This window comes from Octodon degus, unplaced genomic scaffold (assembly GCF_000260255.1).
Source record: "Octodon degus isolate 3935 unplaced genomic scaffold, OctDeg1.0 scaffold00043, whole genome shotgun sequence".
In the NCBI taxonomy this organism is placed as follows: Eukaryota; Metazoa; Chordata; class Mammalia; order Rodentia; family Octodontidae; genus Octodon; species Octodon degus.
This window is the reverse complement of record NW_004524619.1, coordinates 9,560,194-9,575,100: the sequence shown is the minus strand read 5'-3', so window position 1 is coordinate 9,575,100 and position 14,907 is coordinate 9,560,194. Positions and strand designations below refer to the sequence as shown.

Sequence of the window (14,907 nt, the reverse complement as noted above, 5' to 3'; positions counted from 1 at the left end):
TTATAGTAATAAGAAAGGTTTAAATTCAGTGACTGACCTAACAATAAAGAAAAAGAACAAGAACAAGATTAGGTGAAAATAGAAACAAATCAATAAAATAGATAACAAAAATTATAAAAGTAAAGTTAAAAGTGTGTTTTTGGCCAAATTTAATAAAATTGATAACTGATTTAAAAACAAAGAGTAGATTATCAATAATACAAAAAATAGGTATCACCACAAGAATTATACTTAGTTTTATGATAATAAATTCAGTAACTTGAGTAAACATCAGTATATTCCTTAAAAAATACAGCATACTAAGAAATTTAAAATCTGATGAGTCCTAAATTTGCATTTAGAGTGAAACTCAAAGACTTTTTCCCAAAGGAGGTCTGTATTGAATTTTATCAATTTAGAAAGAAATAACACTATTCCTAAGAAAATATTTATTCAAATAATAGAAGAAGGAATATTGCCCAACTTACAAGGCCAAAATAGTCTCAATACCAAAACCTACAAAGACATAATAAGAAAAGAACAGTATCTTCCATCAATATAAGTATAGACCTCACAATAAATATTAGCAGGTAGCAGCTAGCAATGAGTAGAATAGTGTTGCATGACTAATTGGGGCTTATGCCAGAAATACAAGGCTAGTTCACCACCATTATATTAACATAATGCAAGAGAACAATGAGCTGATTATATGTACAAATGTAAAAAAAAAACCCTGCTGACAGTATTCTGTAACCTTCACAGTAATAACTCACAGCAAACTAGTAAAATACAAGAACTTCCTCAACCTAAAAATAATGGTCTACAAAAATATTATGACTGCATCATATTTAGTGGTGAGGGACTGAATGCTTTCTTACTAAGATTAGAAATAAGCTAAGTGTTCATCTTGCACCTCTTTTATTTGATATTATACTAAAGTGCTGATCGGTGCATTAAGGCAAGAAAAATAGGAACAAGTGAAGATCAGAGAGAGAAACCTATTCCTATTTGCATACAGCATGATTGTCTAATAGAAAGTCCTAACTAATGGACCAACGCTTAGTGGAATTAAGAAATGTATATAGCAGTAGCGCAGGATAGAAAGTTAATATAGAAAAATTAATTTTATTATATGTAAATTTAAAAATATATGAGGACTGGTATAATACAGTACTTAGTGTTGTAGTATAAGAAAAGACATGGGAAACTTCTGTACTGAAAATTATGAAACACTAATTAGTAAAAGACTTAAATGACATACGATGTTCATGAGTTCGAAGATTCAATGTTAAGATGTCCATTGTCTTGGAATTTACTAATTTAATGATATCCCATTCCATAATCCTAACAGCCTTCTAAAAATACCAGCAAGCTAAGTCTAACCTTATGTTTAATTGTAGAGGGCTATAATAACAAAAATAGTTCTAGTACACATGCTGCCAAAGCAAGCAAATAACCAAAGCAGTCTTGATAACGATTGCTTAAAGGCTCATGCTGTCTGATTTCAAGACTTACTGTAGAGCTAAAGTAGATACAGTATTGTTTAGCATAAAGACATATATACAGAAAAATTATATCTGAGAGAAAAATCTGAAAAATTATATATGGTTACCTGCTTTTCAATAACAGTGCTGAATAATTCAATGGAGCTTTTAAAGAAACAACAAATCCCAAACCAAACCTTATATAAAAACATGATTTCCAAGACACTGGGCATGAAGCAGTGAAGGACAGTGATGCCTGAGACATAGGAAATAGTTCAGTGAGCGTCATCATTGTCCAGTGCTGAGGGCTTGAGGGCTCCTAGCTCATGACAAAAGGAGGAAAAGCCCAGGCAGAGACTCAGGAGCCCTCCAAGTTGAGAAGATGAAGCCAAGAATTTAGGGAAAAGATGGCTGCAGTTGTGAGATGGAGTACAGGAGAGGATAACAGAACGAGAACTCTGGGGATCTGCATGGGAAGAAACTATCCAACAGTGGGGGAAATGTCTTTGAATTGGTTAGAGAGAACAGCATTCAACACTCATGCAGGGCCAGGAATTTGCCTGTTTCCACTAGCCATCAGGAAAAATTGCCTATTTTCAGCTTCAGATTGAATTAACAAATGATTAGAGCAAAACCTGCAGCATTTGGGCTAGGGAGGTAGCTCAGCATCACAAGCACCTGCCCGGCAAGCTCAAGGTCCTGAGTTTGATCCCTGGTACACACACACACACACACACACACACACACACACACACACACACACAAAATCTGTTTGATCCAAGCAATGTAACTATATTTCAGAACAGAGCACAAGAATATTTGTAGGAATAAATGGGAGTCTAGCACCAAACAGTGTACACTTTATGCCTGACATTCAGTCAAGGTGGCTAGACGTGGAGAACATGACTATGATGAGAACATTCAACCAATCACTTGAACCGATTTCAGAACTTACACAGATGTTAACACTTGCTCTTAGCCAAAAGGCCAAAGAGTGATCACACATACTAAAATTAGCAGGAAAGAGCACAGTAGCTTTACTCCATATGTTCAGAGAGTTGAGACAAACTAAAATAGAGTAAGTCCAATGAAAAATACATGAGACCTTTTCAACTCAAAATCTAACTGATGGAAATTCAAGACCTCCCTAAATGGAAGGATATATGACGTTTTCATCAATTGTAAAATACTAACATGCCAAGGGATAGGAAGAGAGGGGAGGCAGATACAAGTGGGATTTGGGAAGCTGAGAATACTCTTGAGTGGCTTGTACTTTCTCTGAAGTAGGAGACGAAGTTAACTGCTAGAACAGCCTCTTCAAATGTCTGAGGAGGGAAGGCAGAAAATACTCTCAGAGAGCAGATGAGTGGGTCAGGGAACAAGGGTAGGGGGACCAGTAGTGCTGGGCTATGATTGAAGATCTGATGATGAATCTGTGCTGGCACCATCAGTCCCATCCTCAGATTCTCTTTAGCTACTGGGATGTTTATATCCAGGCATGGAGGAAGAGAATAGCACAGAAGAGGAAAAAAGACACAAAGGCTTTTAGGATCAGCAAAAACATCCTTGAAATGATAGACTGTGAGATTTAAGGTAGATTAAGAGATAGAGTCCTTACAGACTGGAGGGGAAATGAAGCTTTTAATGGATCAGAAAGTTTGGATAAGTTACGATTTTTTAGTGGAAATGTTTGAAGAGGTCAGCTGGAATGAGGGAGGGAGAGGGAGGAAGAGATAATGTTGTGGTCAGAGAGCACGTGTCTTGAATTGACAAATACATTTGAAGACTTGTTATGGGGGGAGGAAGGTATGTGACAGAATTTAGAATGTCTCAGCAGGATTGGGTGGCTGAAGTGGCAGAGAAGAGACGATCCCCAAAGATTCATGTGTTGAGGAGCTGGAAAGCCTGGGGGTAGTGAGGTGAAGCCAAGGCAAATGGAGTGCTCTAGAATGGCAGTAGACCTTAGGGTGGATGGTGAGGCTCAGAGCCGGGCTGAGGGTCTCCAGTCTAGAGATCGAAAGAAGGCGCCCCTGAGGAAAAGGGAGAGAGGGTCACATAGCCCACTGGCACTTTCTTTGATTTGTTTCATTTTTGGAGCAGGATGAGTGTGCTGGGTACTGGCTCGTGTGAAGAGGCACACAAAAGCTCCCAAGGTAGGTGGGGTTTGGAAGGGCTGCAGGGAGAATGTGGAATCCTCTTGAAGAGACTGAAGGTTGGGGGAGCTTGCTGCTCTCGAGCTGTGTTCCCAGAGGGCTTAGGAAGTGATGGAAAGGGTGGTGAAGCCTGGTGGGCAAAGCTTCTCGATTGACAGAGACCTGGGCTCTCTTGGTCTCTGGCCCACCAGTCCTTGACCCATCAGCTGTTACTCATCAACAGACCCACGGAGGAGTGGCTCGGGGTGGCAGACCACCGTGTGGATTCCAGTGGCTGTGTCCTCTCCCTCAGGCTAGCTGTGGCCTGTGTGCTGGCCCAGCCTGCCTGGTCTCCCTAGCCAAGGGGGTTGCTGGTGACTGCCTACTGGTTTCTCTGTGGGAGTGAGAACAGCACAGAGCAGAGATCAGCCGGGCTTCTGTCCCATGCTTCCTAGAGAGACAACCTTGGCCTGCTTCCCCACCCTGAGGCTTTCTCACCCCTGAAATGTGGACAACCCCATTTGCTGTGTGTTTTTTCTCATAGAGCAGCCCTTAGAAACAAGGAGAGAGATTGACAGAAAGGGACTTTAGAAACACCACGACCTTTCCAGATGTGAAGGGTACGGGGCGTGAGCCGGACTCTGGTCAGGTCGGGTTGCTGCTGCAGATTGGAAAATCTTTCTTATTTTACTCCAAATGCCCACTTGCTAGCATTTTCCTCTGGGGCCCCGCGTCATTCTAGGACCTGGAGAGGCACTTGACGCATTAGCCCCATTTCTTGAAGTCTGATTGTCTTAAGACTTCGGTTTGGATTCAAGGATAAAACCCTAATCCGCTCTGAACTCTCTCATTCCCTTGAAACTCCACTTCAAAATAAATCTTGGTTTAGGTTGTCTGCTGACATCCTCAGCGCCTCTGGGCATTTCAGCCTTTGAGTCTCGGAGACTTAGACTGCACCTGGAGGATCTAATTCAGTGGGCAGTGGTACCCCAGCTCTCCATAGGGGTGCTGTCCCCAGAAGCCCACCAGTTCTTGAACCATCAGCTGTCGTCAACAGGCCCACCGAGTGGTGTCAGACTTGCAGACCCCTGGGTGCATTCCCGCAACTGCCCTCTCTCCCTCTTTGACTGTCAGCCAAGTACATGTTAAGGTCAGATCCTTGCCTAGAAGTGTGCTCAGGGGCGCCATGGAGGGCTGGTAGGTCAGGGAGGGCTCCCCTGAGGAAGCCCTGAAGAGATGGACAGGGTTTGTAAGGATGGCAACAGAAGGAGCGCACATTCCGGCTTCAGACAAGTGTTGAGGACCACAGAGGTTGGTGCCTTAGGGGTGTTGGAGCCTGGTTGAGTGACGGTGCAGGCTCCCAGACATACCCAGCCATCTGGCTTGCTGACTTGCTGGCTTGGTGCGGTGTGGGAGAGCAGTGGGGAGGGCCCCGGGATTGGGCCCAGAGGTGGAGGTGACCTGGGAGACGGCTGTGATCCCTGCCTCTCAGATGAGGGAAGACCTACTGATTTTGATTGTCCAGTCTGGGGAATGTATTGAGTGAGGTCATTTTCCCTCTTGCTAGTATCTTTGTTAGGGTTCTATCCAGGTACTGGTCTGGGTGCTCTATTTAGTCCATTTCATTCAATATAATCTACTACTTCAGTAGTAGGAAAGGTTCTTGGCCTCAGTTTTACAGATGGAAAAATACAACTCAGAGAAGTCAGTCAGTTTCCTCACATTTACAGAGCTAAGGAGTAAAGCTAGTAATTACCTGTAGATCTGTCTGTCTCCCTAGTCCAAGCTGCTTTTCTGTGCTGCATGGGGAACCCCTTCGGGATCCCCATCTACCCACATGGGTTTTATTGCTGCATCTCAATCTGCTGTTCTTCACACTGTTGAGTTTCTTCTCTTCCCCAAACTTACTATCCAAAGCAGAGGAAAACAGTGAAATATAAGGCTTTAGAGAAATTATTTCTTTTTTCCTCATCTATCTGTGCATGAATAAGGCTCATCATGGCTCATGTAGTCCTTTCAGATCCTTTTGTGGAAGGTGGACCTCTCAGTCCCTGAGCCGGCCCCTGGAATACAGTGCCCCTGCCCTCCCTCTCTTGGCCGTGCTTGAGCGCTTAGAGTGGGTCTTTGACACCTACCTTTCCATGGGACCCTTTCCTGAAAGGGAGAACTCTGCCTCTCAAGTGCAGTTCACCAAGAGCTTTGCCCTTTGCATGGTCAGGAGGTGGGATTTGGACTGAGTTTTCCACAGGCGCTGGTTTGGGGTACCCTGCCTGAATTTCAGCCTCCTCCTTTGGCCCGCACTGCTCACCTGCAGCGGGAAAGCCCCGGAAGTTCTCGGAATAGCACACCCAGGTGGAGTCAGCCCATGGTAGGCAGTGGGCGGGCGGGCTGGCCAAGCGCTTTGCACAGCACACTGCCCTGGGCTTCCGGTGCCTTCACGCACGTCTGCTTTGAGTGGTTCTCCATCATCCCGAAGCAGAGGTCAGGCGTGCATTTACCTTGCTTTTCTTTGAACACTCAACTCCAGCAAGCCTGATGAGGTATGTTTCTTAATTTGCAGTATTTGAAGCTTGTTCTTAAAACGTAGGATGACACTGGCCCATCTGAGTCATATATTTCATTGCGAAAAAGTGATTTCAGACAAGGCATAGTTTTGGAGAACACCTATTGAAACATGGTTCTCTTTTTTCTTTTGCAGTACAGGGGGCTGTACCCAGAGAGCACTGAACCTTACCCAAGCCCTCTTTTTTCATTTTGGCATAGGGTTTCTGTAAATTGCCCAAGCTGGTCTTGAACTTGCAAATCTTCTGCCTCAGCCTCCTGAGTAGCTGGAATTATAGGCATGCACCACAGTACCTGGTTTAAAATATTTAAAAAAAAAACTTTTGTAGATAAGAAATCTAATCTTTTAGCATGCGACATGCATGGATTCTTATTACTGGTTTTTTGTTTGTTTGGTTTTTTGCTAGAAAAATGAGGATATCTTTGTAGCCATGGAACTGTAGCCTTCAAAGAGAGAAGCTCTTTTGCTCTCTAACAAGGAGTTAAAGTTAAAAAAAAAAAACAAAAAAAAAAAACATATTTCATTCTAAGGTGCCTGCAATACTTTATTTCTAGGTCGGTATTTTTATTTTTTCTTTTATTAGAGTGTGTTCTCAGTGCATAATAGTGATGTCTGTTTTGGTGGCCTTCATGTATTAGACTTGTACCAAATTCCTGCATCTTTAAATTTTTAACAGGACTATGGGGTATAGTTTCAGGTCATAAAAAGTTATGTGGCTACCTGTGGCCAAATACATAGAATGCGGAGCTCAAATATATATATCTCATCATCATCAGTATAAAATCCATATTTATAAAAATATTCAATGCTTACTGAGCAACTAACAGTCTGCAGGGTTTGTGGTTGGGAACCAGTATACAAAGATAAGACAGATACAGCCTCTAGCTCACGGCGCTCCCAGTCTAGTGTGTGAAAAAAAATGTTAAGTAACTAATGGGAAGGCTGTGAGATAAATTCAACAAGTGTAGCAGCTGGGGTTGTGGGACACTTAAGGATTTCAGAGAAACACAATCCGCGCTCGCAACCTGCCCGGAGTTTGGAGGAGCGCTCCAGGTGTAGGTGGGAACGATGTCCTAGGCCCACGGAGACGCCAGACCTGTGGGAAGTGAGTGATCTCAGGATGGCAGGAGTCATCCCAAGGAGGAAGAGGTCAAAAAGGAGGCCAGGGAGACAGTCGCAAGCCTTGACAGTTGGTGCCCTGAGCGCCCTTCTTCGGCTCCAGAGCACCCCCAGGGTGAGCGCCACCTGGAACAGTTCTAGGGCCTGCTCTGTGTCGGTTGGCTCAGCCACTGATTCCTGGCTTCTCTTCTTGGCACATGGTACTAGCCTGGTCATTAACAGCCGGGAAGCACCAGCTTTGCAAATGGTTCATCTTCCCAAATGGTGGGAATTGCTTTCTGCTTAAAGCATCTTCACAGACTTTTATGGCAGTGAAAGCATGAAGCATTGAGAGGGCGAGGGTCACTGAGACAATCTCAGCCCATCCCCAAACTCTAGCAAACAGTGAAGAGTCAGTAGGCACTGCGTCCCTTTACAATCCACTGTGGGGGTTATCTCAGTAGTGTTCCCACGGAGTAGCCATGGCGCGGGTTGATGGTAACCAATGTGACTGTTAAGCCTTTTCCTGGGTATATTTAATGCGTAAACAAGCCCTCCCATTTTCTCTTGTGCCAGGTCCTCTTAGCCGTGTAGTTTCCCATCATGGCCAGCGCCCCCTAGTGGCCACTGCCGACTGCTGTTTCACGTTAGCTTTCTTTCACTCTTCTGCAGCCAAGATCTGCAAAGTTCCCTGGATCAATTACTGCAGATCCAAGTCCTCAACCCCAAGCTGCCCTATTTGCCTCATGTGGAGAGAACATCCTGTGGCAATTACTGGCTTTTCATGGTCGAGGGAAAACTGGAACAAAGAAGTGGCTTGATGAACTTTGAACTAAACCAGTGCCACTGATGAAAAAGTTCTTCTTACTGTAAAACAACAAACATCACTGCTGGTTATTTACAAAATACCTAATTTCATTGAACAGAAACTTAGCTTTCCAACAACTTAGATTTAAATGCAATAATATTCTTTGAGCCATGTTGCTCTTTCATTCTGTTTCATCTTCTCTGTGTGCGAATAGGGGAAATAATTTAGATCTAAGGAAGGCTGACTTTCCCTGATTAAAATCAGTGGGTTACTTCAATTTTCCCCTTCTCTTTGCCTTTGTATGAATTTTGCCTTTGTTTTTTGGTGAGTTCTGAATCCTTTGTTTTACTAGAAATCTCAGTCTAGCGATAGCATTGGCCTTGCCCCTGGGTGGTTGGTGAATGTGTATGTAGATATCAAAGTATTTAGTTTGTTTAAATTTTATTTATATGAGTCCAGTGAAAACAAAGAGCATTGCATGAAAAGAACGAACCCTGTATCTGAATCAAGATGATTTCCAGTGGCCCATTTATTTTAGGGGTCATTTGCAATACAAAACCTTTCCAGAGCAAACAGTGTCTTCCTTTTGCATTTATGGCAGTCACGTTTGATCTGCATTTGCATTTTGTGCAGTGGCTGCTGCAGTCTGAGGGATCTTCCTTCAGTACAGCTGGCTGAACCTGGAGGCCCCAAAGTTCAGGAGGTTAGGGCCTGTGTACCCCAGTTACAGCAGGGTTTGGGGTGCTGTCTGCAGAGTGTGGGATTTGGGTGTAGGCCTGGGGACTCCTGGAGGAGTGGTATCTCCTGAAGAATAGGGAGAGACAGCAGGAGGGAGATGAGCAGAGAGGGAGCTGTTGCCTTTCTCTGTTCCTGAGTTGGGGCCCTGGACAGAAGTCAGGTTGTGTGGCAAGTGGTGGGGAGCGCTTTCTGCCCTACCCCTCACCAGGGAGTGTCCCCTCATACATCTCCTTCTCCTGGGCCAGCAGGCAATGAGGTCAGCAGGCCCACAAGAGGGACGCTGCATTCGGAGGCTGGTTGGTAGCTCTGTTATATTGTTGATGGATAATGTGAGGCCAATAAAGTTGCTTTGCTGAGTCTCGACGTTGGCTTTATGATGTGGACAGGAGAATCTTCATCCTGCGTGTTCTTCACCGAGGGTGTGAAAGCCCTTTGAGACAGTGAAATAAATGCACTTTGAAGACTAAGTAAACATCTAAACAAATGGGCTTTTGCTTCTGTTATTAGAGGGCACGTGGCAGAGGCTTGGGTTTTCATACAGAACCCACATCACTACCTAATCACCACCACCACTGCCACCTTCCTCTGCTCTGTGAGCTCTTATTCTGCTAATGCTGTTGTTGTTTATTGGGTAGGATGCAGGGTTGATGCCGCCGTGGGCAAAGCAGGCTGTTCTGGTTTTAGAAGCTTGGCTTGTTGCATTCATCTTTTCCACCTAAAAGATTTTTCAGGGATCTGTGTGAGTGGGAATGTGGCTCTACCTCTGCCCTAGAGCCAAGAACCCCTTACAGCCATTTCTCCTGAAATCACTCAGCCTTTACATTCCTGAGCGCTGATGCCACCAGACTTCCTGTCTCCGAGTTGAAGAGGGTGCCAGGCTGCTGTCCAGAGGAAGGACCAAAAAGGAGGAAAGGATTGATTCATAGCAGGCAGGCATCCTCATTTCCCTTTGGAGCCTCAGAGGAGTCTTGGGTGATGAGAGCAACAGTGCCAGTGGACACAACGCAGGGCAGTCCATTACGTGCTGGCCAGAGTGGCCGAGGGCCTGCCTATGGTCTAGGGAAGACAGACCAAAGAGGTATAGTCCCTCCTCTGCTACAGATTCTAGAGGAGCCACTCGTTTCTCCTCCAGAGACTTCTGTCTATACCTCTTCAGATAATTTGTTCTTTTCTAAGGAAGCACATTTTGGGGAATCAGGACTACTTTCCCTACATGGTGCTGCAGTCTGTTGCTTTAAGCTTCCATTGGGCCCCTCCAGCCTACCACGTGTCTGCCTCTCATCCGGCAGCCTCTCAGAAGCACCGGCTCTCTTCTCCATCTTGCCCGTCCTGCCCACAGAGGCAGGGAATGTGCCCCTGGGAAGTGGGGCAGCAGTTAGACCCAGGAAAGACGGTCCATTTGAGCTGAGATGACAATCCTATACATCAGACCTAGAGGACTGGAGGCTACAATGTCTGCAGAGTGGGGCTGGTGGGGTCAGCAATGACAGGATTCACGGGTGCTTTCCATGTCATAGTGAAGGAAAACTGGGAACTTTGTGACAGCTTACTTTTCCCACGTATTTTTGGTGTTCAGTGCAGCCCATTACCAGTGTTCACCGAATGCCTTCTGCCCCCCTCTCCTGATCTTGAGCTCATCACACGTCGCATATAAAAGCAAGCTGACATGACCCCATCCTGTCCAACTCCTGTACTTTTCCATTGCTTACAAGGGAGCAACCCGAGTTCCCTAGTTTTGTATTCAAGGCCTTTCCCAGACTGATTGTAACCTACTTGTGATCCTCATTACCCATGTATCGCCCCCTGCCCTTGCCACCTGTGCACCCGTGTCGAGGTGTTAGCTGGATGGGCCTAAGGCCCCAACCTTACTCAGCCTCGAGTTCTAAATGGGGAGCGTGACTGTAGATTCTCCTCGAAGCGGAAACTTACCAGTGCAGATGGCAAAAGCTCCCGGCTGGGCTCTGTTAAGGGGGGTGCCTATAGGATAGGACATATCTGGGCTTGCTGCTCAATGACAGAGGGCTCTCTTGATACAGAAGCAAGCAGAATCCAGCTGGATATGGTAACCAGGGAGTGCACCGCCACAAGGGGGGCCTTGAGCAGAGTCTAGAAGGGGAAGCTGGAATACACAGGCAGTGGGGGAAGGCTGCTCAGGAATGGGGGATTCTGTAGACAGAGGGTGGAAGAAATGAGACAAGTGACCTGCAAAAGTGTGTGCATTTTTTTTATAAGGTGGATAAATAAACCTGGAAGAGAAGCTGGGAAAAGACAGGAAGGCACTTGACCTTGATTCTTGAGTATTTGAGTGAGGAGCCAGGAGGCATTTTGAGCAGGTCACCAAGATTAGCGCCATGTCCTGGAGCAGAGGGGAACTGCCTGGCCACAGCCACATGTTCTACTGTGGCTGCTGTGACAGGTGAGGTGTGTGCAGACTGACCCAAGGAAGACACTCAGTAGGTGTCTTCGCTGGGCTGCCAAGATTACCTACTAAGTAGTTGTTCCTTAGAAGCAAGATTTTCTAACTTCCCGAGGGTAAGAAATCTCTCACTGAGGCCTGTATTAATGGCAGGCTAGTGGTGGAGGCTGCCATAGGCAACATGTCTAGGCCTAGACAGTTTCATGTTTCTGGACAATTCCAGCAGGCATGGGTTTTCTGTCATATAGAGATATATTTTGGTCTCTTAAAGATAGGACGCTTTTTTATAGCAGTGCAATTTGTCATAGTTAGTTCTTGGAAACAACCCAAATGCCCATCAACTGAGGAATGGATAAAAAAGATGTGGTATTTTGACACAATGGAGTATTGCTTAGCTATAAAAAAAGATAAATTTGAGGCTTTTGTAGATAAATAATTGCAACTAGAGACTGTATTGGTAAGTAAAATCTGACCCATATGTGCAAACATAGTATTGTCTCACTAGTGTGAGAACCCAAAAGAGTAAATAAAATTTGAAAGGTACAATAGCTACCATGAAAGGGAAAGAATTTGTTCAATGTGAAGGAAAAACTGGGATGAGGGAAAAGACAAATGAAAGAAGGGAAAAAGATACATTTATGTATATATGCAGGATAATTCAGATAATTATACTGCCGATTTCTGCTGGCCTTTTGAAAGGAGCAGCTAATGCTTAAATTTTTTTCTTTTTACTCTTTTTTTTTCTTTTTAATTTCCTATAACATTTTGTTGTTTTGGTTTTTGTAAAATCAATTTTGTATATTTTATCTGGTAGCCTAAACAACTAATTTGAAGATCACATCATGCAATACAGCAACCATTATTGAATTCCTATTACTTTGTTTAGTGAAATTTTGTGTCATTTCTAATTCCATTTTTATTACTATTTTATATTCTTTAAAAAATAAAATTTAGGGCTGGGGAGATATCTCAGTGGAATAAGTGATTGCCTGGCATGCACAAGGTCCTGAGTTTGATCCCTTGTACCACAAAAAAATAAATAAATTTAATTTAAATTAAACAGCAAAAAAGACAGGGCTCTTTCTATTGTATGTAGCTTTGTGTGGGGTACACACCCTTCGTATAGCCTGTTAGAAGTGGGCCCCATGGAGGAGACGGAAGCATGGAAAGAAATCCCTAAGGACAGCACTGTCCGCTCTCGCAAGCACCTTCTGACCTCGCTGGTAAGCTACTATGCTTATCTACCAGCAGATGTATAACTGCTTAGTAAGGTTGCTTTTCTAAGCACATGCAAATTTTCCATTTGGAAGTAACTTCAGACATGAGAAGTTGCAAAACTAATGCAGAAAACAATCTTTGTACCCTTTAGCTCAACTTACCAACTATTAATATTTTATCTCATTTGATTTTTCACTTGATATATGTCTATAAGGGATATAGACTGGCCTTTATGACAAATTTTATGATTCATTACTGTCTGTAGTTTTCCTTTTGGTTATTGTTGTTCTTTTTGTGTGTATTTTAGGGAAGGGTCTACAGTGTGTTCAGGGTCTCACTACTAGATCGGACTCATAGTGATCCACCTGTTTACAGCTTCCCAAGTGCTGGGATGACAGGTGCACACAACCACACCCAGTCTCAATTGCTGTCTCAGCATGCCCAGGGGCAGGGCCGGCATTGCAGGCCTGGGGATAAAACCCCCAGCCCCTGCACCTGCCCTCAGGAGTTATTTTGTTACTCAAGATTTCTCAGATTTTGCCAGTAGGAAATGCTCTTGGAATGCCCCTGTCCTTAAGGCATGTCTCCATGTTTTTGTTTTGTGAGCATTTCTTTATTTTCTTCATCTGTCATGTAGCCTGCCCTGTCCTTAGAGATAGCCTATTCTCCATAGATCCCTGTGTTCTTTTAATGAAGACTATAACGAGAGGAAAAGATGTGAGAACAGCATGCATGTGCCTACCTGGGTGGTCTTCTAAATCCCTTCAATGGACAGAACTGGGACATACACACTTATTTTAATATATACTTACCCATGCTGATATTGACACATGCACCAGCATATTCTAAGAATCTGACATTGAACCAAAGAAAGGTAGAGAAGTGGTCAGCAGCAGAATTCAACCTTTCTGAGATTCAAAACCCAGACACCTGGAAAACAACTTGGTGAAGAGAAAAATGAGTAGATCCCTGGGAATCAGGAAGGAACTGACAGGGAGATTGGAAGCTACAGAGAAGTTGGGGAAACGGACCACAACTTGGAGAAAAGAACAGAGCCATCTGGGAACTCACCCCACCTTGCAGGAAGGGGAGGCCATCTCTGCAAACTCCAGCTAAGTGCCCATGGCCAACAGCTTCAAGGAGAAACAGTGGGCTTGGCCAGTGGTGCAGGCCCCTGCACGACCCCATGGCTGTTGTGAACCATACAAGCAGGGACAGGTTTGCACTGAGGTGACTCCTTCCACAAGATAGCAACAGCCAGAAAGGAAATCCAGAGCAGCACCTGCCATCTTGCCAGAGAGTGCTTTTGGGAAGGGGTTGATTATTTAAGTCTGAGCGTCAGAACAACTAAAATCACTTGAGGGATCCCACAGTAACTGCCCCAGTGACTGCGTGACAGACAGTTGTGGAGACAGGGACAAGGAACAGGCTAGACAGAGAACTCCTGAGAAGTTTAAGCTCGGGAGGGAAGACACGGGCTCTGTCCTCTGTGGTGAGAAGCCAGGCCAAGGTAGAGTTGTGCAGAGAAAACAGCTGGGCCTGAGAGTGCTGGCATTAAGTACTTCAACCCTTGCCCTGATTCCTACCCCTAACACAGTTAGGAAATCTGATTGTTGTCCCCATCTTCCACCATAAGGAAGGACATGCCTTGGCTCAGACAGTGACACAGTCTAGAGTAGAAAGAGGGGCCTCTGGAAAAGAGGAAACCTCTCAGACCTGCAGGTCTGAATGGCAGGGGAAGAAAAGCCTGACTTACTGGGTTCTGAAACTGGGGGGCCTGGAAAGAAGCTACTCATACAAAAGTACAGAGAAAAATTCTGTTTTCTGTTTTGGGACAGTATTATTATTTTTTTTCTCTCTCCTTCCTTGAAGTTTGGGGATTTTTTTCTTCTTCTTTTTACCTTTTTTTTCTTTTTAATTTTTTCCTGTTCATTATTTCTATTCCCTAAATGTTTTATTTTTCTCCCCCTTTTCCTTTTATCTTTTTCTTATTTGTTCCTTTCTTTTAACTTTAATTCTGTAGATATCCTTAGACTCCTTAATAGGACCTTTTGTCTCACCTTTATCTCCTTCTTTTTTTTTTTATTTTAATGCATTTGGTACAGAGTCTCACTGTGCAGCTCAGACTCGTAGTGATCCTCCTGTCTCAGCCGCCCCAGCCTGGAATTGCAGCCGCGCACCGCCATACCCGGTCTCAGTGGCTGGCACAGGGAGGGGCTGGGGTAGGGCAGGTGTGGCATTCGGTGCCAGGGATCAATCGAAAGCCAGTCCCTGCATTTGCGTAAGCAGGTGCTTAGTCCTCTGAGCTGTCTTGCTGGCTATTATCTCCCCCTTCTTATCTCTTATTAATTTTTCAAATTTTTCTTCTTTCATTCTTTTTCCATTCCCCTCATCTTCACTAGCCTAACAGGTAAGCTTTACTAATCTTCAGATACTTAACTCTTATTAGTGTTGAATTCTTTTCTATTCAA

The 14,907-nt window shown here is 44.4% G+C and overlaps 1 protein-coding gene across 1 annotated transcript in view; it reads left to right on the top strand.

Moving 5' to 3' along the window:
- Cacna1d (calcium voltage-gated channel subunit alpha1 D) overlaps nucleotides 1-14,907 on the top strand; it is a 342,405-nt gene that overhangs the window by 219,474 nt on the left and 108,024 nt on the right. The window lies entirely within an intron of this gene.